The 26971-nt window shown below is 40.6% G+C and overlaps 1 protein-coding gene and 1 non-coding gene across 2 annotated transcripts in view; one reads left to right on the top strand and one right to left on the bottom strand.

Annotated features, from left to right (window-relative positions):
- The window catches only part of HECW1 (HECT, C2 and WW domain containing E3 ubiquitin protein ligase 1), a 483654-nt gene that overhangs the window by 101803 nt on the left and 354880 nt on the right, over positions 1-26971 (top strand). The gene's annotated exons all lie outside the window — the stretch shown is intronic.
- TRNAC-ACA (transfer RNA cysteine (anticodon ACA)) lies at positions 2825-2897 on the bottom strand. The gene has a single exon. It is a non-coding gene; the product is annotated as a tRNA-Cys (tRNA).

The raw sequence follows: 26971 nt of genomic DNA, 5'->3' as shown, positions 1-26971 counted from the left end.
ATATATTATTACATTGTCTTCTGGAGTCTTTTGTTGCTTAGGGAAATAATGTGCTTTTGTCTAATTTGCACTTTAGAGAGTTTTTCCTTTTCCTTTTGGTGATTTTTTAAAGTATTTTTCTCTGTATATTCTGTAGATTATCTTGTACCAAGGGTCCCCAACCTCTGGGGTCTAATGCCTGATGATCTGAAGAAAAGCTGATGTAATAATAATAGAAATAAAGTGCACAATAGATGTTATGCCCTTGAATCATCCTGAAACCATTTCCCCACCCTCCAGGCCCTGGTCCATGGAAAAATTGTCTTCCATGAAACTGGTCCCTGGTGCCAAAAAGGTTGGGGACCACTGCCTTATGCTGACTGGGACTCACTGTGCTGCTGCAAATCTTAGGAATTATATTGTTCTTCATATATGGAAACTTCTCCACTGTCAGTCCTTCAAACATCACCACTCTCCCATTTTTAGTCTAAGTTTTTAGAACTCCTGTTAAGACACGGTGGACATTTTTCATTCTTCACTATTATTTAAACCCAATTTTCCATATCTTTGCTTTTTACTTCTGCTTTCTGGGTGATTTTCTCATATCTATCTTCTAATAGGCTAATTCTCTGAGTTCTCTTCAGCCTGTGTGTTGATTTATATGTTTTCATGACTATGTATTTCATATGTAGACTTTCTTTGTCTCTTTGGCAAATCAGCTTGTTCTTTTTCAGTAGGATCCTATTATTGTCTTATGAGGCTTCCCTCTTGGCTCAGAGGTGATGTGTGCCTTCCTTTATCTCTTTGAACAATTTAAAGTGACGTACTTCATTTGTTAAAAAACAATATTCAACCAAGTAAATTTGAAAATATAGTTGGCTTTATTTAATGATTTGTGAATTGGGCAACATTCTACCTAGCAAGCAGAGGACACTCCAAGGAAGAGTTCAAAATGGGAAACTTTATGGAAAGAGGATGGGGCAAGTGAATTATTAGCAAAAGAAAAGAGAGGGTTATTTGGGGCCAGGTCATCTCTTTTTTAAGGGAAGGGAATTGCAAAGGTTTTATCATACAGACATCCTCTTCTTCCTATGGGGGATGGAGAAGGCCCCTGTGGCAGGTTACCTCATTGGTGTTAACCAGAAAATCCAACTGCTGATTAGATTACATTTCAGAGGCAAGTCAAAACTGCAATTAGGTTAGGTATTAAATTTAGGTTTAGTATTATGGGTTTTTAGCACAAGTGATGACATTTTAGGCCCGTGGTTTTTCTCTTTAACAATTCCCCTCTTTGAACAAATCGCTCAACCTGAAGGATATGATCAAAATTTAAGACATTATTAGTGCCACTCTCAGCTAAGGTTCTCACAGAGTTGTTGATCTTTCAGGTACCCAGAGGTCATGATGTTTTTTGCTTAATTTCTATGATGTTCACTGGTTACAGTTTTAGATTCACTATCTTTGACAGTCATTCTCTCTGTTGTTTTTCTGATGTTCCAGTTTTAGGGAGATATTTGCTTGATGGTTAGCAGCTGCAAACATACATTTAAAGGTTTTGAAATAAAATAATGCAGCAGGAGGGTTATTATGATTTTAATAAACAGGATAATTTACCTCTCTTTTTTGATTCTTCTGGATGGTCTAAGAGTTAAATTGACATGAGATAGGTTAACAAGGGAAAATTAAGCAAAAATTTAACAACATGTGTAAATGGAAAGGTGCAAGAAATCTGGATACCTCACCAAAACAGCTGAAACCCTCACCTTAAATGCCATCTTCAGCTAAAGACTGACGCAATTGGCGTAGTAGTTGGGAACCTCAAAGGGGAAAGAGGCAGTTGACATGGAAATGAAAAGCAAATGTTTGGTTTAAACAAAGAAGTATTTGCTGGGCCATGCAGAGACAATGGGACACCTAGGAGTTTGACAGACTTTGCTAGTTCCCTCTTGTCTACACACCTAGTCTGTACTATAAATATCTACAAAAATAGCTCCCCTCCTGGAACAGGTCCTCCATCTGCATTCTTTTAGGCACTTGGGGGGAAAGGTTCTTCTTGAGTTTTTTGGGCCTTGTTTTTAGCTTGAAATAATCCACATATCAAAGAGACATTTTGGGGTGGCAATTTTGTTCCCATACAGAATAACTTCATAACCACAGTCCCCAAGACCAAACCAATCAAAGAAAGACCATTTTGAAGGGGTTTCCTTTTCAAGCCAAGTGGCTTGGTGAGTGATCTTGTGTAATTGTTTCAGTTTCCCCAGGTGTGTTAATCCAGATAGAGCAGGCTACCCTATTATTAAGAACAGCTTTGGCCAGAGAGTCCCGTGATTTTTGCTGGCCAGCTTATGTTGTGGCTGTGGATTCTACAATACTGTCAAGAGTTAAGAATCAAGATCACATTCTCATTGTATTCATTCCTAATCAGGGAAACATGGCCCTGTCAAAGGAGGTGACACCTGAATAGTGAACACCTCTTGGTAGGTCCTTTCTAGAACAGGGAGGCGCATAGTTAGATAACCTGAGAGGCATTGTCTAGTTATGTGACAGTTATTTAGGTATTCATAGGCCCAAGGATAATGATAACTGTACAGACAATGGCTTATTAGGGCACAAACCATTTCCACAAAGATGGCACTGCTGATGGATTCATTCACAAAAATTTGTTGTATCTGCCCGTTCAAGTAAGGAGTCAGTTAGACTTTATCCTAACCCAAAGTAAGTGAAGTCACTCAGTCGTGTCTGACTCTTTGCAACCCCATGGACTGTAGCCTACCAGGCTCCTTCGTCCATGGGATTTTCCAGGCAAGAGTACTGGAGTGGGTTGCTATTTCCTTCTCCAGGGGATCTTCCTGACCCAGGGATCGAACCTGGGTCTCCCGCATTGTAGGCAGGTGCTTTACCATCTGAGCCACCAGGGAAGTCACCAACTCAAAGTAAAGTTGTTATAAATTCCAGAGGTTATCCTCCTGAGCATGCCTCAGAGGTATGGATGATGATGTTAGTTTTCCAGGTCAATGCCGAAGTAAAGAAAGAAAAGAAAAGAAGTTTCATGTTAAAACTGAAGTATGAAGTCTTGATCTGTCATCTTGGGTGGAAGCAGGCTACCTCAGTGTCAACTTCTTCTTTTCCTGGTCAATTGTACTTGGAGGCCTCCAACTGTGCAGGACCAAGTGTCAGGTGGAGTCCTCTTTAGTTATGAAATGTATACTCAAGGCTCAATACTTTCTAGTTTTTCAGCAGGATCAGTGAATAGGGCTTGAGGGATGTCTTTTTTCTTAGTGATTCTAAATCAGAAGGATGGGATAAAATTGGAAATATTAATTTTGTGAATTTTAACCAGATATTTGAAGAAACTAGAAGAATTCAGGATCCAGGCAGGTTTACAGGTATATAACAAAACCTCAAAGACAATTAATAGGACTAGAATCTAACATCTACAAAGGTACAAACATAACTCTTCTCTCCACAATTACCTCCATGTTTTTACTAGAGATAATCACAGTAAAACTGATTTTTTAATATTTAAGTTCAGATCAGTCGCTCAGTCATGTCTGACTGTTTGCGACCCCATGAATCGCAGCACACCAGGCCTCCCTGTCCATCACCAACTCCCGGAGTTCACTCAGACTCACGTCCATCGAGTCAATGATGCCATCCAGCCATCTCATCCTCTGTCGTCCCCTTCTCCTCCTGCCCCCAATCCCTCCCAGCATCAGAGTCTTTTCCAATGAGTCAACTCCTCGCATGAGGTGGCCAAAGTACTGGAGTTTCAGCTTCAGCATCATTCCTTCCAAAGAAATCCCAGGGCTGATCTCCTTCAGAATGGACTGGTTGGATCTCCTTGCAGTCCAAGGGACTCTCAAGAGTCTTCTCCAACACCACAGTTCAAAAGCATCAATTCTTCGGCGCTCAACCTTCTTCACAGTCCAACTCTCACATCCATACATGACCACAGGAAAAACCATAGCCTTGACTAGATGGACCTTTTTTGGCAAAGTAATGTGTCTGCTTTTGAATATGCTATCTAGGTTGGTCATAACTTTCCTTCCAAGGAGTAAGCTTCCACCTTGAGTCATCCTAAATGCACTGTGGCAGATGAAAGATGGCAAAAACCAAAATAGGATTTGCCAGGAAGCTGGGGAAAACCAAGTGGCTGTCTTGGGTTTCCCATAGCCCCTAACTGATTGTTTAATTTGCAGCCATTGTGTGCCTGCCTTAATTTCTCTGACTCAGTAGCAGACTGTTTCCATGTTACAAGGACATTAGGACAGCAAAAGTCTGGCAATGAGGGGCCATTCTTTGCAGAGGCAAAAAATGTCAACTTCATCCACATGTGCTGCAATCTTTAGAGATTCTGTTGCTACTGTCTCTCTGCATGAAAGTCAGCCAGGGCATTTCCCTGACACTCAGGTGCAGCCCTTTTAGTCTGAGCCTCAATTTTGATGACAGCAATCTCAAGAAGTAAAAGAATAGCAGTAAGAAAATCTGTATACTTGTTTTTCATTTTTGATTGGGGTCCCAGAGGACATAAGAAAAATGTCTTTGTTTCCATAACATCACTAAATCATAGACAACCCCAAAGGCACGTCGGTTGTCAGTATAAATCTGAACAATTTGTCTTCTGATAACTTGTATGGCTTGGGTAAGGGCATGCAGTTTTGCTTGGGTTGATTTAACTTGTGGGAAATTTCCCCTTTTGAGTAGGTCATGTTGGGTAGTAACAGCATAACCAGCTTGAAAATTCCCTTTTTTATTTCTACAGTATGACCCATAGTAAACAAGATTAAATCAGGATTGGCTAAAGGGTGTCTTGTAAATCAGGATGTAGTGTCACAGAATAGAATCTTATTACCTTGCAGTCATGGGGCTTGCCTTTTACCAGGGAGAGGTTGTAACATAGCAGGATTTAGGAATGTTGCAGTGTTGAAGATACAGATTAGAAGGTGAAAGCAGAAGGGTCTCAGAGGAGGTTGATCGCTATTGGAGAAAAGTTGAGTCAATTCAGAGTTAAGACTTTCGACAGCATAAAGAATTTGTAAACAAATGTCATTTCCTAGGAATAGTTCTGCTGAGGCTTCTCCTAAATTTGCAGTTGTAGCAATATCCTTAGATAGTCTTAAGACAGCTGGAATAGGCATGAGCCACTGAACCGAGCACAATACTGTAATAGGCAGCGTTTATGGGGGACTATGTTTATGGCCATCTTTATCACCATGCTCTTGCATGGGCACTCCCAGGGCTTGGGTATCTTTTTCATCCACAAATAACGGTTCTTGGAGTACTTGTTTTAGTCTTATAAAAGTCTGCTAATGTTTATCTTCCTAAGGGAAGGGTACAGGGGCTGAAACTTTAGTAAGTTCGTAGAAGCTAATAGGAAACTATAAAGAAGAATTAGGAACCCATATTCTGCAATAACCATCCAGATCTAGAAATCCATGAGATTGTCACTAGATATGGGTCTAGGAAATTCTTGGGTTGATACAGTTCTTTTTGGAGATAGCTGGATTTCTTTAGCACTTAGATGATGACCTAGGTAATAAACAGTGTCACGACTGAGCGACTTCACTTTCAATTTTCACTTTCATGCATTGGAGAAGGAAATGGCAACCCACTCCAGTGTTCTTGCCTGGAGAATCCCAGGGACGGGGAAGCCTGGTGGGCTGCCATCTATGGGGTCGCACAGAGTCGGACACGACTGAAGCGACTTAGCAGCAGCAGCAGCAGAGATAATATTAATTTTTCCTTAAAGACTTAGTGACATTTTACAGCTAACTGTTGCATTAAATAAATGGAATCTTTTCTGGACACCTTTTGGGTTACTGAGCACAGCATGGGATTGTCTACAAATTGTGTAAAGGCTGATTTCCCAGGGACTGGAGGGTGCTCACATCTTAGAGGAGCACATGGGACAAATAAGAAGGGGCCTCAGTGAGTGACTGAGTCATGTGTGTCCAGGTATATTGTTAATCTTTCCAAGTAAAGGGAAATAGATATTAAGTATTGGGTTCTACAGAGATGCCCAAAAATGCTGAACAAAGATTTACAGCAGTGAACCCTTTTGAGTCAGGCAGAACTTGTGATAGAAGGCTCTCCAGGTTTAGAACAACTAGAAAATGTGGGCATAACTATCTTATTAATAGCTCTCAGTTTCTGGTCAAATCTCCATTCCTAGCTATTAGGTTTCTGGACCAGCAAGATCAGTGTGTTACAGGGACTAGTGCAGGTAATGATTAGTCCCTGAATGATTGTCTTACACTGTGGGTATGAGGCCTTATGTGGCCTCGGGCTTTCATGGATATTGAGGTAATTGAGGAAGAGTTCAGTCTTATATATGTGAATATAGGTTCTGAAATTTTTAAAAAACTTATTATTTTATATTGGAGTATTGTTGATTAACAATGTGTTAGTTTCAGGTGTATAGCAAAGTGATTCAGTTATATTTATATGTATACATGTATCTATTCTTTTTCTAATTATTTTCCTTTTTAGGTTGTTACATAATGTTGAGCAGAGTTCCCTGTGCTGTACAGTAGGTACTTGTTGATTTTCTATTTTAAATGTAGCAGTGTGTACATGTCAATCCCTAACTCCCTTACTATTCCTGCCCCCACCCTTACCCTCAGTAACCGTAAGTTCATTCTCTAGGTCTGTGAGTCTGTTTCTGTTTTGTAAATAAGTTTATTTGTATCATTTTTAAAAGATTTGGCATATAAGCAATATCATATGGTATTTATCTTTGTCTGATTTACTTCACTTACGGTGATAATATCTAGATCCATCCATGCTCCTACAAATGGCATTATTTCATTCTTTTTATGGCTAAGTAATATTCCATCATATATATATGTACCACATCTTCTTTATCTGTTTCTCTGTTGATGGACATTTATGTTGCTTCTGTGTCTTGGTTATTGTAAAGTGTTGCAGTAAATATTGTATGTATCCTTTCAGATATAGGTTCTGAATTTTTTACTCTCCCAATATCAGTGTTATAAGTAGCCTACAAATTTTTAGGCACCTCAGCTAAATCAGGGGACTTTTGTTGAAATCCTTCTTCTTCTATATCAAGGACAGACAGCAAGGAATATAAAAGAGCAGGTTCAAGTTGGTCAAGGGAATTCTAAAGTGAGGTCTCCATCAAAGGTAAGACACATCAGTCCTTTTAATTTAGACAGGAGACCTTTGCCTAATAGATTGTCTGGGGCTATTTCACATAGAAAGAAGGACTTTTTTTTTTTTACTAAACAATCCCAAAGTCATTTGTATTGGTTGAGATACAAATTCTGTCTTAAAGTTATTAGATACCCCCAGTACGGAAACCGCCTTTTTACTCTCAAAGATTTATTGTATTTTGTTGTTCTCTGAGGGTGGGGTGGAAAGTGTAGCTCCAGTATCAACTAGAATTTGACAAAGTGATTAATTTTAATTTTGATTTCCCCTTGTCTATTTAAGGAAATTACTGGTAATAGTTTCCCAGAGATCCCCTCAGGGCCCTGTCAACTGTGGAAGGGGCCCACATGCAGGTAGATATGAGGGCATAAGAGGAGTTTGCATAGGACCTTTGAGGACAGCCTCTTTTCCAGTGACCCAGTTGATTGCAATTGAGACATCGATCTTTGGACCAGTGTTTGATGATGGCCCCTGAGGGATGCAGTGAAGGAGGCCTGGGTGTTATTTTGGGTCTCTGGCTTTGGTATCTGTTTTAGCTGTAGAGCTGTTAGCCTGGTGGATTTTTGTTTATAATCTTGCTCCAGGGTCCTTTAAAAATGCTCAAATGTAGTCACGAGCTTTGTCAGGCCCATAGCCTCCCATCCTATTTTCTGCCTTTTTATTGATCTCCTAATCTCAGGAGACAATCCATTTACAAGGAGGGCATCTAGAGCAGCCTGGGTAACCTTATTTATTTTTTTGGAACCCAGGATGCCAAAAGCAGAGGGCTTCTAAGGAACTTTTAAAGTCGGTCAGATTCATCTTTTTTTTGTTTGTTTGCATGTTTGAATAATAGATGGTCAGTGAAGTCAGGGAAGACTCTAAGAATAGCTTGTAAAAGTTACTTGCTATTTTTTGAGCCCTTTCCAGTTGAGAATCTCGAATATTATTCTCCTGGTTTTGCCATCTAGCTTTCTGCATTCATTGTGTAGGGGGGCTTCCCCAGGTCCTACCAGCGTGTGCACACATTGATAAAGATCTGGCAACCTAGGCTCATAAGCCGTGATAACAACTCTAAATTCTTCAAAAATTTTGAGGGTTCCTCCCTAGGTTTAGGAAGCTCTTTTTTAAAATTTATTTTTATTTATTTATTTGGATGCTCTGGGTCTCAGTTGTGGTACTCGAGATCTTTGATATTCATTGCGAACTCTTAGTTGTGGCATATGGGATCTAGTTCCCTGGCCAGGGGTGGAATGTGGTCCCCCCGCATTGGGACGGTGGAGTCTTAGCTACTGGCCTACCAGGGAAGTCCTAGGAAATTCTTTAACTGTGCTCTTAGTTCAGTCTTTGACCAAGGTGTGAAAAATACATGAGGAGGTTTGTCTGTAACCTCAGGTAGTTTTTTGATTTAAATGCCAACTGTCTAATAGTCTCTTTGAAGTAGAAACAGAGTTCAGACAGAGAATTAGTAAAATGTGCATACTCTGATGAGAAGGAAGGGGAAGGAGCCGAAACAGTCATATCAGTCCTATCGTCTTTTGTATTAGCTACCTCTTGCATCTTTCATTTTTCATTAGCCTTTTGTAATGAGTCTTTTAATGAAGCCATTTTGGAAAATAGAAGGCTTTTGTAAGCCTCTGCATACCAATTAAAGCAGGAATCCCATTTTATTTGTCTAGTTTGGTATTCCTTGCTCTCAAGTACATTTCTTAGATAAACAATCCTATTTAATTGAAACATTTCCCAAGATGACTATTGTAAATCTAGGTTTTTAGTAAAATCGTGCCCTCTTGTTAGATATATGCAACTTCCAGGGCCACAGTTGTTAAACATAAAATAACCAGTTGAATCAGCAAACCTCAAAGTATGGGGACTGCAGACTGATTCCAAACAAATGGAGACCTGCAGCTGCCACCAAGAGTTCCCAATGACCTGGAATTTGGAAGAAGGATTCCCAACAAGGGGAACTATAGCAATTCCCAACATGCAATCTGGGGGTAGAATTAAGGCCTGGAATTTTCCATTCAAGGAAATCGTGGTCTAAAAAATCAATTAGATCTGATGCTTGAATGCAAAACGAGCAGAGATCAACTGAGAGAAACTCACCAACAGCCCTTGGAAATAGCAAGAAAGACAGTGTACTTGAGGTGGGATTCAAGGGCACCCTGCCTTGATTCAGTCTGATTCAGTCTTGATCCTACTATTGAGCTGTTAAAAAACAAAATTTAAATATATTTGAAGATCTACTTGATTTTGTTTAACAATTGACAGTATCCCATATAGCGGCTGTGGAGGGGTACAGAATGGAAGATGGTTTATGGACAGGAAGCTGGGGTAAGGTAGTCATTAGCAAAGGGAAAGAAAGGGTTTTGTGGAGCCAGATCATCTTTTATCATGCAGAAACCCTTCTCTTCCTCTGGGGGATGGACAGGACCCACCTGATGGCTTACCTCACTGGTGCTGATCAGAAGATTCCAAACTGGTTGATTAAGAGTACCTTTCTGGGGAAAGCTGAACTAGTTAGGTGAGGTGTCACATGTAGGTGTGCTATCAGCGAGCCCCAGTGCTGCCATTTGGAGCCCGTGGTTTTTCATGTTAACCAAGTTAGAGCTTCTCTCAGATTGTTATGCTCTTTCTGGTTTTAGGTTTAAAGTCTCCCCCCGCCTTTTTTCTTTTAACTGATGACTGTCTCTGACAGAGCATACCATGTTTCTGGGCCACCACTGTGTCACAGTGGGTTAGTCATGCTTACTATCCAGACCACATGCCATTCTCTGGTTCAGGGTGATTTTTTAATGGTAGTTTTTGGCTGTGTGTATTAATTTTTGATCACCTGTGTAGTAATTTTTGACAGCCCATGTCTGTTGGTGGGTTAGGTCTGGGGCATGTTTCTCTTACATAATTCCCATCACTCTTGGCCTCTTTGTTGCTTCTGTTTCCCTGGGCTGGTGTTTCTTCTCTACTTAAGCACAAGTCAGCTCTCCATGGCATCCAGCTTCTAGCATGGAACTGGGGGTCTGGACTCATCAAAAGCCATGTTCCCCACGGTTAAGACCAGCATCCAGCTCTGAATCACTGTGCTTTCCTTTGCATCCAGCTCTGAAACATCTGTGCCTACCTTTGGCTTCAGCTTTAGCCAGACTGCTCTGGCTTTTAGTTTTCTCTTCATTCTTAACATCTCTTTTGGTATTGAACTTGGATATAGACACAGATGTACAGTCTACCCTTGAACAAGGACTTCCCAGTTGGCGCTAGTGGTAAAGAACCCACCTGTCAATGCAGGAGACACAAGAAATGCAGATTCAGTCTCTGGGTTGGGAAGATCCCCTGGAAGAAGGCACGGCAACCTACTCCAGAGTCCATGAGATCACAAAGAATCAGACAGGACTGAAGCAACTTAACATGACACTTACATGACTTAACATGACAAGTGACTTAACAACTCGAGCGATATGGTGTTGACTCTACACAGTCAAAAATCCGCATATAACATATAGGTGGCCCTCCATATCTGTGGTTCAGCATCCAAGGATTCAACCAGTGAGGACTGTGTCATGTTGTAATATTTACTATTGGAAAAAGTTTACATTTAAGTGGGCCTGGGCTGTTCAAACCTATGTTCTTCAAAGGTCAGCTGTATTTGAAGCAGGTAGGAAAGCATCAAGAGTGGGAGGCAGGGACCTTTCACGTCAGCTCAACTGGCCCTGTTTCATGAAGTCTCAAGTAGTTTTATGAAGCTAGCATAACGTTGACATCAAAGCCACCAAGCCTTCCTGATAAACTTGCCTATGATCCTATGGTGATGAATGGTGTCTGGGTGGCATTGGGCCCACTGGCCCTCTGAAGATGATGCTTCCCCGTCACTCCTGTGACTCAGAAGCAGAAGAGCCCTCCCAGGCAGATGTCCTCAGTCAGTGACCACAGCTGTGTGACATTCTGCAGACACAAGAGGCATCACTTTGCTTCCAGAGTAGCACCTTCTGGATTCCAGTTCTCTATTTCAGGCTGATGTGTTTTTCTTTCTCAGGGATATGTCAGCTCTCCTGTCTGCTCTGTGAAGCTCTGTAATATCTGTTAGAGAACTTCTCCCTATCTCTCCTGCCTTTTACTGATTGGAATTAGCAAGAAGGAGCCCCCACCTCATTTTTTCCTCTGTGAGAGAAGTTTCAGGTGGAGGGTGGGTTTGCAACCAGGATACAACTGGCAAAACTTTGAGAGAGACGTGGAGGAGTGAAGCCCAGAGTATGTGTTTCTACAAGTCTGCTGAGAAAGGAAGAGAATAAACTAATTATTAGGGTGAGAGGAACATAGGAGAGGAGCCAATGTGTTTGAATGCTTATGAGAAGAAGCCAAAGTAAAATGAGGCCGGGTTTCCAGGAGAGTAAGGAGTAATTAGGGCTTCCCTGGTGGCTGAGATGGTAAAGAATCTGCCTGCATGTGGAAGGCCTGGGTTCGATCCCTGGGTTGAGAAGATCCCCTAGAAGAGGGCATGGCAACCCACTCCAGTATTCTTGCCTGGAGAATCCCATGGACAGAGGAGCCTGGCAGGCTACAGTCCATAGGGTCACAATGAGTCAGACATGGCTGAGTGACTATCACTTTCACACTTGCAGGAATAAGGAATATCACAGAGTCACAGAGGAGAACCAGGAGTGGTGTTTTGCGATGGGGTCATCTGACATCCAGAGGCCCATGGCTTCTCCATTTAAGGTGATCTAGTGGAGGACTTCCCTCTTGCTCAGACAGTAAAGAATCTGCCTGTAGAATCTGAGCCACCAATAAAAGGTGGCCACCAATAAAGGCCTGCAATAAAATTTAAAAAAAAAAAAGAAGAAGCTTACCCATATTTAAATGTAAGCACTTCTTCACATCTGTCCTCAGTTCTCACCACAAGGGCCATTGATTCCAGATGTTTCCTGAATGATCAGCATTTTCAGGCTATTAAATAAATGATCAGGCTATTAAATAAAATTCCTCAGGATAACTTTTACCTGGCTTCTTACAGATTAGCAGTATGTTTTTTTAATTAAGGCAGGCAAATCCTAGTTTTTCAAATCATATCATAGATTCTTTCTTTATAATTGTTTTTCATATTATGAAATGTTTACTATTTTTTTCCTACTACAATTAATAAAAAATAAAATTTTAATGTATCTAGCTGCTAGGTTAATTATTTTTAGCATTGTATTCTTTTCACTTTAAAAAATTTTAATAACTACATCTAATGAAATTATTGGAGTTATTTTGGATTTTTATAATACATGAGATTCATTTAATTGTCCTTCAGAAGCAAATCATATACACACAATTATAGAAGGAATGCAAAAGCTATTATCATGCTCTTCTCTTCTCAAATAACTGGTAATTTTAGCTGCAAATTACATTTCACTAGAACAAAGTAAGTAATGAGAATGATTTATTATCTTGTTTATATAAGTTACTATAAAAAGGACAAGTATTAGATTTTTTATCATTTTGACCTTACTGGAATTTTTAGTAATCTAACTTAAAAGTTGCATCTTTCACTTTATTTCTAGTCATATTTATAATACTCTTTGAAATGTGCATTAGCACATCAGTTTCAAATTTTAGAATGAGGTCAGACTTTTTTGAATCAAAAAAGTCTAATTTGGATATTTGGTTTGATAAAAAGAACTGACTTTACCATTTATATTATATGGTAGATATTTTCTACAAATAGAAATTATTAGATCTGTAGCTCCAGGATTATGACAAAAGTATATTTAAAACACAGAATGATAGAAAATAATTTTATTAAAATATTTACTGGTAAAAGTGAAATGAAATTAATAATATATAAATTTCCCCACCTTTTCATGAGTTAATTGATATACCTCTTAGTGAAAGCGTAATCCTGATTACCTGATAAATCTTGGTAAATCTTTTGTGTATACTTCCCAGAAAATGAACAACACTGAACAAATCTTTTCCAAGTCAAGTGTTCGGTTTTTTACTTTTTCCAAACTGAAGCAGAAACTAATTGATTTGTTGGCATATGATCATTAAAAATAATTTTGAAGAAGAATGATGATGGGACTTAGAGTATAAACCTTGGAAGTAGTTCAAAGACTTGTGTAATAGTGCTATAATAAAGTCATTTCCATTCATTTCTATTTATATTACTAATATACCTTATTCCTTAATTCTGTAGTAATAATAATAATAATTTTTAAAAGGAATTGCATTAACTTGGAAGCCTAAATCATTCTAGCAATGTCATATTAGTCATGAATACATGAGCTACTTGAAATGACCCTATTTGTATGATTGAGAGATGCATTTCTAATAATGTTTTAATGTCAATAATTTTTAAAATCACTTTGTATTACATTTATTTGGATCAAAACTGTATCTTATTTGTTATTGTTTGTTAGAAGCATGCTTTCTTTTTAAAAATTTTTATTGGGATATAGTTGATTTACAATGCTATGTTAGTTAAAGGTCTACAGCAAAGTGAATCAGTTATATGTATACATATATCCACTTTTTAAAAAAAATTGTTATCCCATATAGGCCATTACAGAGTACTGAGTAGAGTTTCCTGTGCTATACAGTAGGTCCTTAGTAGTTACCTATTTTATATATAGCAGTATGTATATGTCAATCACAATCTCCCAATTTATCCCTCCCCTCCTTATCCCTTGGTAATTATAAGTTTGTTTTCTACATCTGTGACTCTACTTCTGTTTTGTTGCTAAGTTCATTTGTACCCTTTTTGTAGATTCCACATGTAAGAGATATCATATAATATCTGTCTTTCTGTGTCTGACTTCACTTAGTAATGACAATCTCCAGATCCATCCATATTGCTGCAAATGGTATTATTTTGCTCTTTTTATGGTTGAGTTATACTTAAAGCTCAGCATTCAGAAAACTAAGATCATGGCATCTGGTCCCATCACTTCATGGCAAATAGATGGGGCAACAGTGGAAACAGTGGCTGACTTTATTTTTCTGGGCTCCAAAATCACTGCAGCTATGAAATTAAAAGACGCTTACTCCTTGGAAGGAAAGTTATGACCAACTTAGTATATTAACAAGCAGAGACATTACTTTGCCAACAAAGGCCCGTCTAGTCAAGGCTATGGTTTTTCCAGTAGTCATGTATGGATGTGAGAATTGGACTATAAAGAAAGCTGAGCACCGAAAAATTGATGCTTTTGAACTGTGGTGTTGGAGAAGACTCTTGAGAGTTCCTTGGACTGCAAGGAGATCCAACCAGTCTATTCTAAAGGAGATCAGTCCTGGGTGCTCTTTGGAAGGAATGATGCTAAAGCTGAAACTCCAGTACTTTGGCCACCTCATGCTAAGAGTTGACTCACTGGAAAAGACTCGGATGCTGGGAGGCATTGGGGGCAGGAGGAGAAGGGGACGACAGAGGATGAGATGGCTGGATGGCATCACCGACTCATTGGACTTGAGTCTGAGTGAACTCCGAGAGTTGGTGATGGACAGGGAGGCCTGGCGTGCTGCAATGTATGGGGTTGCAAAGAATCGGACACGGCTGAGCGACTGAACTGAACTGAACTGAGTGATATAGTGATTTTCCCTACTTTCTTCAATTTAAGTCTGAATTTGACAGTAAGGTGTTCATGATCTGAGCCACAGTCAGCTCCCGGTCTTGCTTTTGCTAACTGTTTTTCAGCTTCTTTACCTTTAGCTGCAAAGAATATAATAAATCTGATTTTGGTGTTGACCATTTGATGATATCCATGTGTAGAGTTTTCTCTTGTGTTTCTGCAAGAGGTTGTTTGCTATGACCAGTGCGTTCTTTTGGCAAAACTCTGTTCGTCTTTGCCCTGCTTTGTTTTGTACTCCAAGGCCAAATTTGCCTGTTACTCCTGGTATCTCTTGACTTCCTACTTTGTATTCCAGTCCCCGATAATGAAAAAGACATCTTTTTTGGGTGCTAGTTCTAGAAGGTCTTGTAGGTCTTCAATAGAATCATTCAACTTCAGCTTCTTCAGCATTACTGGTCAGGGCATCAACTTAAATTACAGTGATAATGAATGGTTTACCTTGGAAATGAACAGAGATCATTCTGTCATTTTTGAGATTGCATCCAAGTGAGAGAGACTGGCTGTGGGTCAAACTGGGTCTTGCTCTGCTCTGGTGGGCAGGGCTATGCTCAGTAAATGTTTAATCCAGTTTTCTGCTGGTGGGTGGAGCTGTGTTCCCTCCCTGTAGTTTGGCCTGAGGCCCAACTATGGTAGGGGTAATGGCAGTAGTGGGCTTCCCTGGTGGCTCAGATGGTAAAGCGTCTGTCTGCAATGCAGGAGACCCGGGTTCGATCCCTGAGTTGGGAAGATCCCCTAGAGAAGGAAATGGCAGCCCACTCCAGTATCCTTGCCTGGAAAATCCCATGGATGGCAGAGCCTGGTAGGCTACTGTCCATGGGGTCGCAAAAAGTCGGACACGACTGAGCGACTTCACTTCTTCACTTCAATGGCAGTACTGGTGACCTCCTTCAAAAGTACTTATGCCAGCACACTGCAGCTCCCAGGACTGTTGTAGTCAGTGCCCCTGACCCTGTGGCAGGCCACTGTCAACCCACATCTCTGCCGGAGGCTCCTGGACACTCACAGGCAAGACTGGGTCAGCCTCTTGTGTTGTCACTGCTCCTTTCTCCTGGGTCCTGTGCACACAAGTTTTTGTTGTGCCTTCCAAGAGTCTGTTTCCCTGGGGGTTCTAAGTCCTTTTGCTGGATTTCCAGGTTGAGAAATCTGTTGTGGGCCCTAAAACTTTTGCAATGGGGGAGAACTTTTTTGGTGTAAGTGTTCTCCAGTTTGTGGGTTGTCTGTCTGCTTGGTGGCTCTACAGTGGCCCTAATGGTGACCTCCTCCAAGAGGACTTATGCCACGTGCTGCACATCCCAAGTCTGCTTCAGCCAGAGCCCCTGTCCCCACAGCAGATCACTGCTGACCCGTGCCTCCTCAGGAAAGACTCAAACACATAAAGGCACGTCTGACTCAGTTTCTTGTTGGGGTTCACTGCTCCTTTACCTGGGTCCTGGTGCACACAAGATTTTGTTTGCACCCTCTGAGCATCTCTAGGAGGTCTGAGGTTTGATTCTAAATGTGATTTTGCCCCTCCTACCATCTTGTTGGGGCTCCTCCTTTGCCTTTGAATGCAGGGCATCTTCTTTTGGCAGATACATTCTACCAAAATGGAGATAGGAGAACAAGATTCTCCTATTGATGGTTGTTCAACAGCTAGTGGTGATCTTGGTGTTCTCTCAGGAGAAGATTAGTGCACTTCCTTCTACTCTGCCATCTTTTTGTAAGGCCAAGACCTAATTTGTGTTAACCTCTGCTGTACAGCAAAGCAACTCAGTCATGCATATTTATATTGTTTTTCACATTCTTTCCATTATGGCTTATCACAGGATATTGGATCTAGTTTCCTGTGCTATACAGTAAGACCTTGTTGTTTATCCATACTAATTATACTAGTTTGCATCTGCTAATCCCAGACTCCCAATCCTTCCCCACCCTTACACCTTGGCAACCGCAAATCTGTTCTATAAGTCCATGAGTCTATAAGTCCATGAGTTCATTGATAAGTTCGTTTGTGTCAAATTTTATGTCCACATTTAAGTGATATCATATTGTATTTGTCTTCCTCTTTCTGACTTACTATGCTTAATATGATCATCTCTAGGTCCATTCGTGTTGCTGCAAAACACATTATTTCATTCTCTTTTATGGCTAAATAATATTCCATTGTATATTTATATACACCCCATCTTCTTTATCCATTCATCTGTTGTTGAACATTTAGGGTGCTTCTGTGTTGGCTGTTGTAAATAAGTGCTGCTCTGGATATAAGGGTGCATGTGTCTTTCTGAATTCAGGTTTTGTCTGGGTGGGTGCCCAGAAGTGGGAGTGCTGGATCGTATGGCAACTCTATTTTTAGGTTTTTGAGGAATCTTCATACTGTTTTCCATAATGGCTGCACCAATTAACATTCCCAGCAATGTAAGAGGGTTCCCTTTACTCCATACCCTCTCCTGCATTTATTATTTGTAAACTTGTTAATGATGGCTATTTAGATTGGTGTGAGGTGGTACCTCATTATATTTTTGACTTGCATTTCTCTAATAATCAGTGATGTTGAGTATCTTTTCATGTTCTATTGGCCATCTGTGTGTATTTTATGGAGAAATGTCTATTTAGGTCGTCTGCCCATTTTTTGATTGGGAGGCTTTGTTTTTGAGTTACATGAGCTGTTTGTGTATTTTGGAAATTAAGCCTTTGTAGGTCTCATCATTTGAAATATTTTCTCTGAATATTTTTGTTGTCTTTATGTTTATGGTTTCCTTTGATGTACAGAAGCTTGTAAGTTTGATTAGGTCCCATTTATTCATTTTTGCTTTTATTTCTATTGCTTTGGGAGACTGACTTAAAACATTAGTATGATTTATGTCAGAGAATGTTTTGCCTGTATTCTCTTCTCAGAGTTTTATGGTGTCGTGCCTTATATTTAAGTATTTAAGCCATTTTGAGTTTATTTTATATATGGTATTAGGGTGTGTTCTAACTTCTTTGATGTACATGTAGCTGTCCAAATTTTCTGACAACACTTGCTGAAGACTGTCTTTTTTCCATTGTATATTCTTGCCTTCTTTGCAAAGTTTAATTGTCTATAGGTGCGTGGATTTATTTCTACACTCTCTATTCTGTTTCATTGATATATATGTGTTTTGTGCCAATTCCATGCTGTTTTGATTACTGTAGCTTTGTAGTATTGTCTGAAGTCTGCCATCCACTATGTTCTTCTTTCTAAGGATTGCTTTGACAATCTGGGTCTCTTACAGCTCCATATAAATTTTAGGATTATTTGTTCTAGTTTTGTGAAAAATATCATGGGATCTCATTAAATCTGTAAATTGCTTTGTGTAGTATGGCCATTTTTAACAATATTAATTCTTTCAATTCAAGAACATGAGATAGCTTTCCATTCATTTTCATCATCTTCAATTTCTTTATCAATGTTTTATAGTTCTCGTAAGGTTTATTCCTTAGTATTTTTGATGCCATTTTAAAAGGGATTGTTTATTTACATTCCCTTTCTCATATTTCATCGTTAGTGTAAAGAAATGGATGGTGAATTTTATCAAGTGCTTTTACTGCATCTATTGAGATGATCATGTGGTTTTGTCTTTTGTTGAAGTGGTGTATTACATTGATTGATTTGCATATATTGAACCATCCTTGTGACCCTGGGATGATTACATAGTTTTTAAAAGATGCAGATAGTGGTTATGTGATCAGAATGTTTAAAGAAAGCAAAAGATGTATAATAAAGCCCACATGGAAATAACTCTCTCATGGTTATGTTAGTGTAATGATAAACATGGTAAGTATATAGCACATATCTCAGCCAGTATGTAAGTGAAAACTTCCCAGAGTCACTGATAACTGACCTGGGACTAGAAAAAAGTGAGGAGTAGTCAACCAAAGTGGATGATGAGGAATAGAGAGTAGGACCCTTTAGGGAAGCTGAAGGTGCCTATTAAGGTGTGTACTGTATAAAGTTTATTCAGCAGCATCCTATGCATGATCATTGAGATATTTTTCAGTGTTTTGTAATTATAGTAAGACTGCAGTGGATACCCTCATGCATCTGTGTTTTCATATTCTGGAAGTGAATCTTCAGTTTACTTTCCTAGAGGTGGTATTGCCACATGGAAGAGCAATGTATCCTGAAAACCATTTGCTCAGACAAAGGCTCACAATAAATAATTGCTACTTTTTCAGGAATTTGGGGAGCCTGGTTTTAAACCGTTGATAACTTGAAATCTGAAGTAACAGGCAAATTTAGCCTTGGAGTACAGAATGAAGCAGGGCAAAGGCTAATAGAGTTTTGCCAAGAGGACGCACTGCTCAGAGCAAACACCCTCTTTCAACAACACAAGAGAAGACTCTACACATGAACATCACCAGATGGTCAATACCAAAATCAGATTGATTATATTCTTTGCAGCCAAAGTTGAAGAAGCTCTATACAGTCAGCAAAAACAAGACCAGGAGCTGACTATGGCTCAGATCATGAACACCTTATTGCCGAATTCAAACTTAAATTGAAGAAAGTAGGGAAAATCAGTAGACCATTCAGGCATGACCTAAATAAATCCCTTACGATTATACAGTGGAAGTGACAAATAGACTCAAGGGATTAGATATGATAGACAGAGTGCCTGAAGAACTATGGACAGAGGTTCATGACATTCTACCAGAGGCAGTGATCAAGACCATCCTCAAGAAAAGGAAATGCAAAAAGGCAAAATGGTTGTCCTAGGAGGACTTACAAATAGCTGAGAAAAGAAGAGAAGCTAAAGGCAAAGGAGAAAAGGAAAGATATACCCATTTGAATGCAGAGTGCCAAAGAATAGCAAGGAGAGATAAGAAAGCTTTCCTCAGTGATCAATGCAAAGAAATAGAGGAAAACAATAGAATGGGAAAGACTAGAGATCGCTTCAACAAAATTAGAGATACCAAGGGACCTTTTCATGCAAAGATGGGCACAATAAAGGACAGAAATGGTATGGACCTAACAGAAGAGAAGATATTAAGAAGAGGTGGCAAGAATACACAGAAGAACTATACAAAAAGAATCTTCATGACCCAGATAATCACAATGGTGTGATCACTCACCTAAAGCCAGACATCCTGAAATGCAAGTCAAGTGGGCCTTAGGGAGCATCATGATAAACAAAGCTAGTGGGGGTGATGGAATTCCAGTTAAGCCATTTCAAATCCTGAAAGATGATGCTGTGAAAGTGCTGCACTCAATATGCCAGCACATTTGGAAAACTCAGCAGTGGCCACAGAACTGGAAAAGTTCAGTTTTCATTCTAATCCCAAAGACGGGCAATGCCAAACAATGCTCAAACTACCTCACAATTGCACTCATCTCACACACTAGGAAAGTAATGCTCAAAATTCTCCAAGCCAGGCTTCAACAGTACATGAACCATGAAATTTTTTTTTTTTAAATTTTATTTTATTTTTAAACTTTACATAACTGTATTAGAGTCGGACACTACTGAGCGACTTCACTTCACTCACTTCATACTTTATCACTGGAGAAGGAAATGGCAACCCACCTCAGTATTCTTGCCTGGAGAATCGCATGGACAGAGGAGCCTGGCAGGCCATGGTCCATGGGGTCGCAGAGAGTCGGACATGACTGATGTGACTAAGCACGCAGTGTAGTTTCTTTGTGGTCAGAAAATGTCATCCATCTTGTGCTAAATTTTGTAATTTATCCAGTGTTTGTTTATGATCCTTGTATAATACTTTTTATAAATGGTCCACAGATATTGGAAAATAAAATCTCCTCTTTGCTTATCACGATCTTGAAAGCTTTCCTCTTTATCTTGCTGGTCTTTGCTGACTCAAGAGGACTTGTAGGGATGGTATGGGAGATTCACGCAGAGGAAGGGGTCAGGAAGAAACCACTGTAGTTTCTTTGAAATACCTGACCCCCATGAAGGAGAAATGTTTTCCCAGTGTTTTATGGGAGTAGACTCAGGCCCTCTGAGTCAGAGAGCAGACTTGGAAGATGCATGGATGAATCTGACTGTCACTTTGTGCGATCTTGGTTTTATGAGATGAAATTTGAGTATGGTGAGATGAAACCGATTTTTGAAACCTGAAAGATCTCGGCTGTGTCAGCAAGCAGCCCCTCCAGCTTAGTCATCAGCACTGTTGCCTTCTTCTGTTTCCTGGGCCATAATAAGCTGAAGATATCGCCTGAGACTGCTCTCCAGATGTTTTGTCAGCCCAGAGGCCAAGGTCTCAGCACACATCCTGCTTGCCTTTAGCAGAGTGACAGACGTTACTCACTTGTCACATCCTTAAAGCATTCCTGGACTAAAAGATCCTTGGACTAGCTCTCAAGGGAATGCTGCTGCTGCTGCTAAGTCACTTCAGTCATGTCCGACTCTGTGCAGCCCCATAGAAGGCAGCCCACCAGGCTCTCCCATCCCTGGGATTCTCTAGGCAAGAACACTGGAGTGGGTTGCCATTTCCTTCTCCAATTAGAGTCCATTGTGGCACCTTTGAAACAGTCCTGCTCTGATTACACTGTCTTGTGTCCCACCCCTAGACCACACACATGTTTAATGACATCAGCTTATTACCAATTATATTACCAAACTGGCCTCTGATCTAATAAAATGAAATTTTAAAATCTACTAGAGAAATTTGAGACTCTCTTTTATATTTTCTCCCTATTTTGCTTCATAGACAATTTATGCCTGAAATCTGATCCTGAATCCAGTACTATAAATTATAATTGAGTCTCAGATTTGTGAAATTTATTCTTGGCTACAGCTAAATGAAGTCCCTCCCTGGGAATGCAGATAAGAAATAAGAAACATGTTTCTTCCTAGTTTAAAATGCATGAGTTCTGTTAAATAGGGTGGGCATTGGATTATGGTTGAATGTCTATATCAAATTAGATCTATTGCAGCTTCTTTCCATTTGTGGGTGAATCTCAGTGTCCTAGACAGGAAGGTATATCTTATTCCCTCTAGAATCATGGCTTGCAAGGAAGAGAACCTATTTAAATGATGACAAAAGAAGTAGAGAAGAAGCAGTGTTGTAAAATGATAGAACAGACAGATTCACTTGCAAAATTGAGAGGGGCTTAGGTTTCTCTCCAGTTTTCTTTCTGGACTGTATTCCTTTACTTGTCCATGTCTTTACATGGCCTGAGCTTTGGATGATCTCCTGGAAATAACATCTACCACCCACATGTCTTGGAATCAGCAGGAAAGGATCTCTTGTTGGTCACTGTCTAGCCAGTTAGCTCCAGTAGTTGCCACATCCACCTCTGCATTGGCCCAGGAGTGCTGTTATCTAGGGCAAGCCTGGATTATAGTACTTGCTCTTGTGAAGCTAGAGAGGGAAGAAGTTTCCAGAAGAGGAAAGTCTGAGCTGGAAGGAAAGGCAAGGAGGCTTGTGTGGTGGTCAGGAGCAGAGGGGCAGAGCACAACCAAGTCCTAGAAGCAGTTTTAGCCTCCCCTTTGGAAAAGGCCATGAAAATGACCCCAAAAAGTCCATGTCAAAAAGGATTGTGAAGCTTTTAGAACAGAATTTTGTAGGTGAAAACTGATAGTTCATCTTGTATTTTTAACTTAAAAAATCAATACCACAATGCTGGACCATTCAACTTATTTTAGATCATGATTGAATTCTTGTTTCTGAGCAGCAACATGATCTGAGAGAACAGTGAGAGAAGTCAGGAGGTGCTCGTTCTTTCTCATGCAGCAGTGCTGGGTCACCTTGAGAACTTGCTTTTAACTTCTCTGGGGCTTAGGTTATTTTGGCAACAAGAGGATAAGATGTATCATGGATTTGAAAATGACAGTGATTCAGTATAGTATGCCTGGGTGGATGGCCTTATCCTAGAAGCACCTGGGGACTGACATGTTGGAGTGGAGAAAGAGGAGGTGGGAAGGGGGTGTGGCTGGGCTGACGAAAGCCTGGCTGCTTGTGCCTGTGCCGCACTGCACACATCTCAGTGTCCTGGGAGGCATGGCAAGCCTGGACTTGGTCTGTATTTATATCCATGGGCATTTTACTGATGGACTGTTGAAGCCTTAGTCATTCTCTGGATTGATGGTACTTGATGAGGAAAGTTAAAGGTGAAAAAAATGTCATCTTTATTAGTTGGGAGCAAATCCCCAGGAGGTTTGGGAGGTGTAGAGGGAAAGCTTCTTCTGGGCAGAGGACATTGATACAGCATCAATCAGTCAGGCAGCCATCCAGGGCAGTGCTGCTCAGGAAACTGAGGCGGACTCTGGCGCCAACTCCCTGGCATTGGGCCACACTTCAGAGGTTAAGGCCTCCATACATCACTACCACAAGCCCCAGGTCCTACACTTCTGGGGCCCCAAGGTCGCTTACTCTTCTGACCAACTGGCTACAAATTCTGGAGTTCTTATTACCTTCCAGTTCAGTAATTCTCCAGAATGACTCAGAACACAGGAAAGTGCTATCTTTAAAATTGCAATTTTATCACAGCAAAGGATGCAAATCAGAACCAGCCCAAAGAAGAGACACATAGAACCAGGTCTGAGATGGTACCTGGTACCACATTACAGGATTAGGGAGAGTCTTTGGTTTCTGGTGCTGAGTATTCAGGTCATTTTATATTTTGATCTCTGTAGCCCAAGGATGATGTATATACAGGTCAATCAAAGAAGATACCTGAGTTGAAGACTATTGGTCCTTCCTAACTGGTCAGAACCATGACTTTTTAATCACCGTAATCTCTGTGTCTCTTGAAGCCTCTCACGTCAAGCCTCATGCATAATAAATGTTCAGTAAATATTTGCTACATGCAATGTCTGGAGAACTAGCTTTTAATAGTTCTAGTTGACTGCATTTTATTATCATACATGGTGATGTCAAATAACTTTTGTAGAGATGATTATGGAGTATAGATCCTTGCTGTTTGAAATGTGATCCTTGGACCAGATCGTGTCCTCATCTGGGAGGTTATAGTAATGTGGAGTCTCAGGCCTCACCCAGACTTACAGAATCAGAGTCTGCCTTTTAAGTCTGTGGGAAATTCAGTATTTTTCAAAGTTCCCCAGGAAAACCAGTAGGGTAGAGTACTATAAGTTAGGAGGAAGCAGTCCTGATCCATTTGGACAGTCTGGGTTTTTTTTTTGCTCTGGGAATGAAACTGTTAGGTGGCGTTTCAGGGGACTGATGGTGTTTCAGAGGACTCTGAAGAGCTCTGATCCTTTATCCTTTAGCACAGAAAGAATTTAGTGAGAGGCAGTGATAAGTGATGCATTAGAATAGGACACTTGTGAGGCTTATAAGCAGTAGAACAAGAGGGTGCTATGCCATGTGCCTAGTGGGCTACATTTTTATAATCAGAGGAAAAATTCTCAAATAGACATCATGCTTCCATCATCAGTTCCTCCTCCAGGTTGGGCAGAGAAGTGTTCTTGTCTCTACATGGTCAAGCCAGGACTGTGGATGTTGTTTCAGTTCTCTGTACAGTGAGCACCTTTCTATAAATTATTTTTGTGTGCAGAGAGCATGTCCTAGAGATCATTAGCTTGCTGAGCTCACTGGGCAGGATGCGAGTCTCATGCCACCATTGTTTCATTGTTCTGGGCCATGTCACATGCTTCTGCTGCATGGTTTTATTGCTCAGCAAGCCTGCTTGGTTTTGTGGTTAAGCAAACCTGCTTTCTTGAGTGATCATTAACTTACTGGGGTCTCCCATATTTTTTCTACTCACAATCCCCTAGTGAAATTAGCTATTTAATCCCCTACTTTGTCTCCTTATGCTGTTCCTATCAGAAATCAGACGCCACCATGTGAACCAACTCACCTTTCTTTCTGATTCCATCTCTTTATCTTACATGTCTTATAAAATTATGGTACATTTATGTCTGGATGGTGCTTTGTGTAAGTGTTTGCACTGGGGGCATGTTTAGTATAAAATCAGCTATTTTCCTAACGTGGACTTTGAAGAAGATGGTTGAAGTGGTTTGAAGAACAGCACAAGAAAATTACAGTGCCTCTTTCTGGGGTCATGGAGAAGGAAGTGGCACCCCACTCCAGTACTCTTGTCTGGAGAATCCCATGGACGAAGGAGCCTGGTGGGCTACAGTCCATGGGGTCGTTAAGAGTCGGACACGACTGAGAGACTTCCCTTTCACTTTTCACTTTCATGCATTGGAGAAGGAAATGTCAACCCACTCCAGTATTCTTGCCTAGAGAATCCCAGGGACAGAGGAGTCTGGTGGGCTGCCATCTATGGGGTCACATAGAATCGGACATGACTGAAGCAACTTGGCAGTTTCTGGGATCAAATATTTTAATAATTTTTTTTTTTTTTTTTTTTTTTTTTTTTTTTGCTGCTGCTATTTCTGAATTAGAATCTGGAGAAATTGTTTTTCTTCTACAAAAAGCCAACTTCAGTAGGGGGCAGCTTGCACAGATGCTTCAGTTTATAAAACTAATCTGGAAACCTGATCTGTGTGAGGTTTGTGACCTTTACTTTATCTTCCCATAGCCATGGAAAGACCTTCATGGCCACCTTGACTTCTGTGTCTCCTTTGCAGGTTCTTCCTCCTTCCCCTCTACTCATAGAGGTGCCCTTGGGCTCTAGCCTTGACTTCCTCTCTTCTCTCCACTCACCACCCCAGTGATCCCATCTTTTCTTAGGACTTTCAGTTTCACCTATGTACTGCTGACTTGCAAAGTTTTATTCCCATTTCATGCCTCCCCCCGAATGCCAGACTTGTTTTTATTGGTCTACCTGGATGTCTAATAAGCATTTTCAAACATAAAATGTCCAAAATGAAATTCTTGTTTTTCCTCTCAAACCCTGCTCCATTCCCTTTTCCATCTCAGTTCATGGCAGATCCATTCTTACAGTTTGCTCGTGTCAAAAAATGGAGTCATCCATCTCTTGCATTCATACTGCATGTCCAGTCCATCAGCTGACACTTGGCTTCTGTCTTCAAGGCATGTCTAGAATCAGCAAATTTTCACCACCATCCTAGTTCAAACCACCAATATTTCTCACTGGAATTATTGCCAAGTCTCCTAGTTTGTCTCCTTCCTGTTGTTCTTGGTCACCTTCAGGGTGTTCATAGCACCACACTCTGAGGGAGCCCATTACAACTTCTCTGCTCAAATCCCTTCCATGGCTTCCTGTCTCTTAGGAGCCAAGTCAGAGTCCTTACTGATTCATGAGCTGCCTGAATGTCTCCCTCCCTCCCTCCTGTCTCCATCTGTGTCTCCGACCTTCCTCCCCAGTCTCTGGTCAAGCTTTCCTCCAGCGCAGCGAGCTGGCATGCTTCCTCCTCTGGGCTTTTGCTCTTGCCATGACTTTTGCCTGAAAAGTGTGGCCCCTAGACAGTCACCTGTCTCCCTCCCTCCTTCCTTCCCATTTATCTTCTTCCATCGCTCCTTCTAGGATTCAGCCCTATCACAGCACCCCTACCCCAGCTGCTACCACAGTCCCTATCTCATGTCTGTGCTCACTTCTTCCCCAGAACTCACATCACTTCCTACAACACTAGATAACTCCAGTTTTGTTCATTAACTGTCTTCTCACTCTAGAATGTAAGTGCCATGATGATTTAAAAAAAAAAAATGAGTTTCTACTGTTTGATTTACTTTTGTATTCCTAGCATGTAGAAAAGGCATGCAAAATGAATGAATGGAAGTATTTGCTGTTCTAAAGAAGACTGAGCCCCATTTAATGTAAAATATCATGTGTGGGTCACCCAGTATTTACCAGACCCAACACCAGTGATGTGGGTCAGTAAAACATTAGTCATGCATCTATGAGCTAGGGACAGCACCATGTGACAAGGTACATGGATAAGAAGTGTTTCTGGAATCACTGGACAGCAGGATGTGGGCAGGAGTGGCTGGAATAATCCTGAAAGGAAAAAGAGGTGTGGCCAGCCTATGGAGGGTGAGTTTATAGTACTGGCACATTTGGATTTTACTCTAAGGCAGTGATGGACTTAATGATTTAAGCAAAGAAATAACATGATTATGTTGATGGCAGGTAAATACTTTTAGTGGAAGTGCAGGAGGATGAGGGAGAATGAAGGTCAACTGCTGAGAAGCTACAGCTTTGTCCGGGGCCTGGTAGTGGAATAAGGATGACCAAGGCACACAAAAGAGACATGAAAGGGTGATGGGCCTATTTTTAATACCCAGAGTCACAAATAGGAAATAAGTCATAGGCACCAGTAATATGAGAAATTAAACTTACAATGATATACTGTTTCACATCCATCCCATTAAAAACAAAGAAGGCTGAC

The sequence above is a fragment of the Bubalus kerabau genome, chromosome 8, assembly GCF_029407905.1.
Source record: "Bubalus kerabau isolate K-KA32 ecotype Philippines breed swamp buffalo chromosome 8, PCC_UOA_SB_1v2, whole genome shotgun sequence".
In the NCBI taxonomy this organism is placed as follows: Eukaryota; Metazoa; Chordata; class Mammalia; order Artiodactyla; family Bovidae; genus Bubalus; species Bubalus kerabau.
This window is presented reverse-complemented; position numbering and strand designations above follow the sequence as displayed.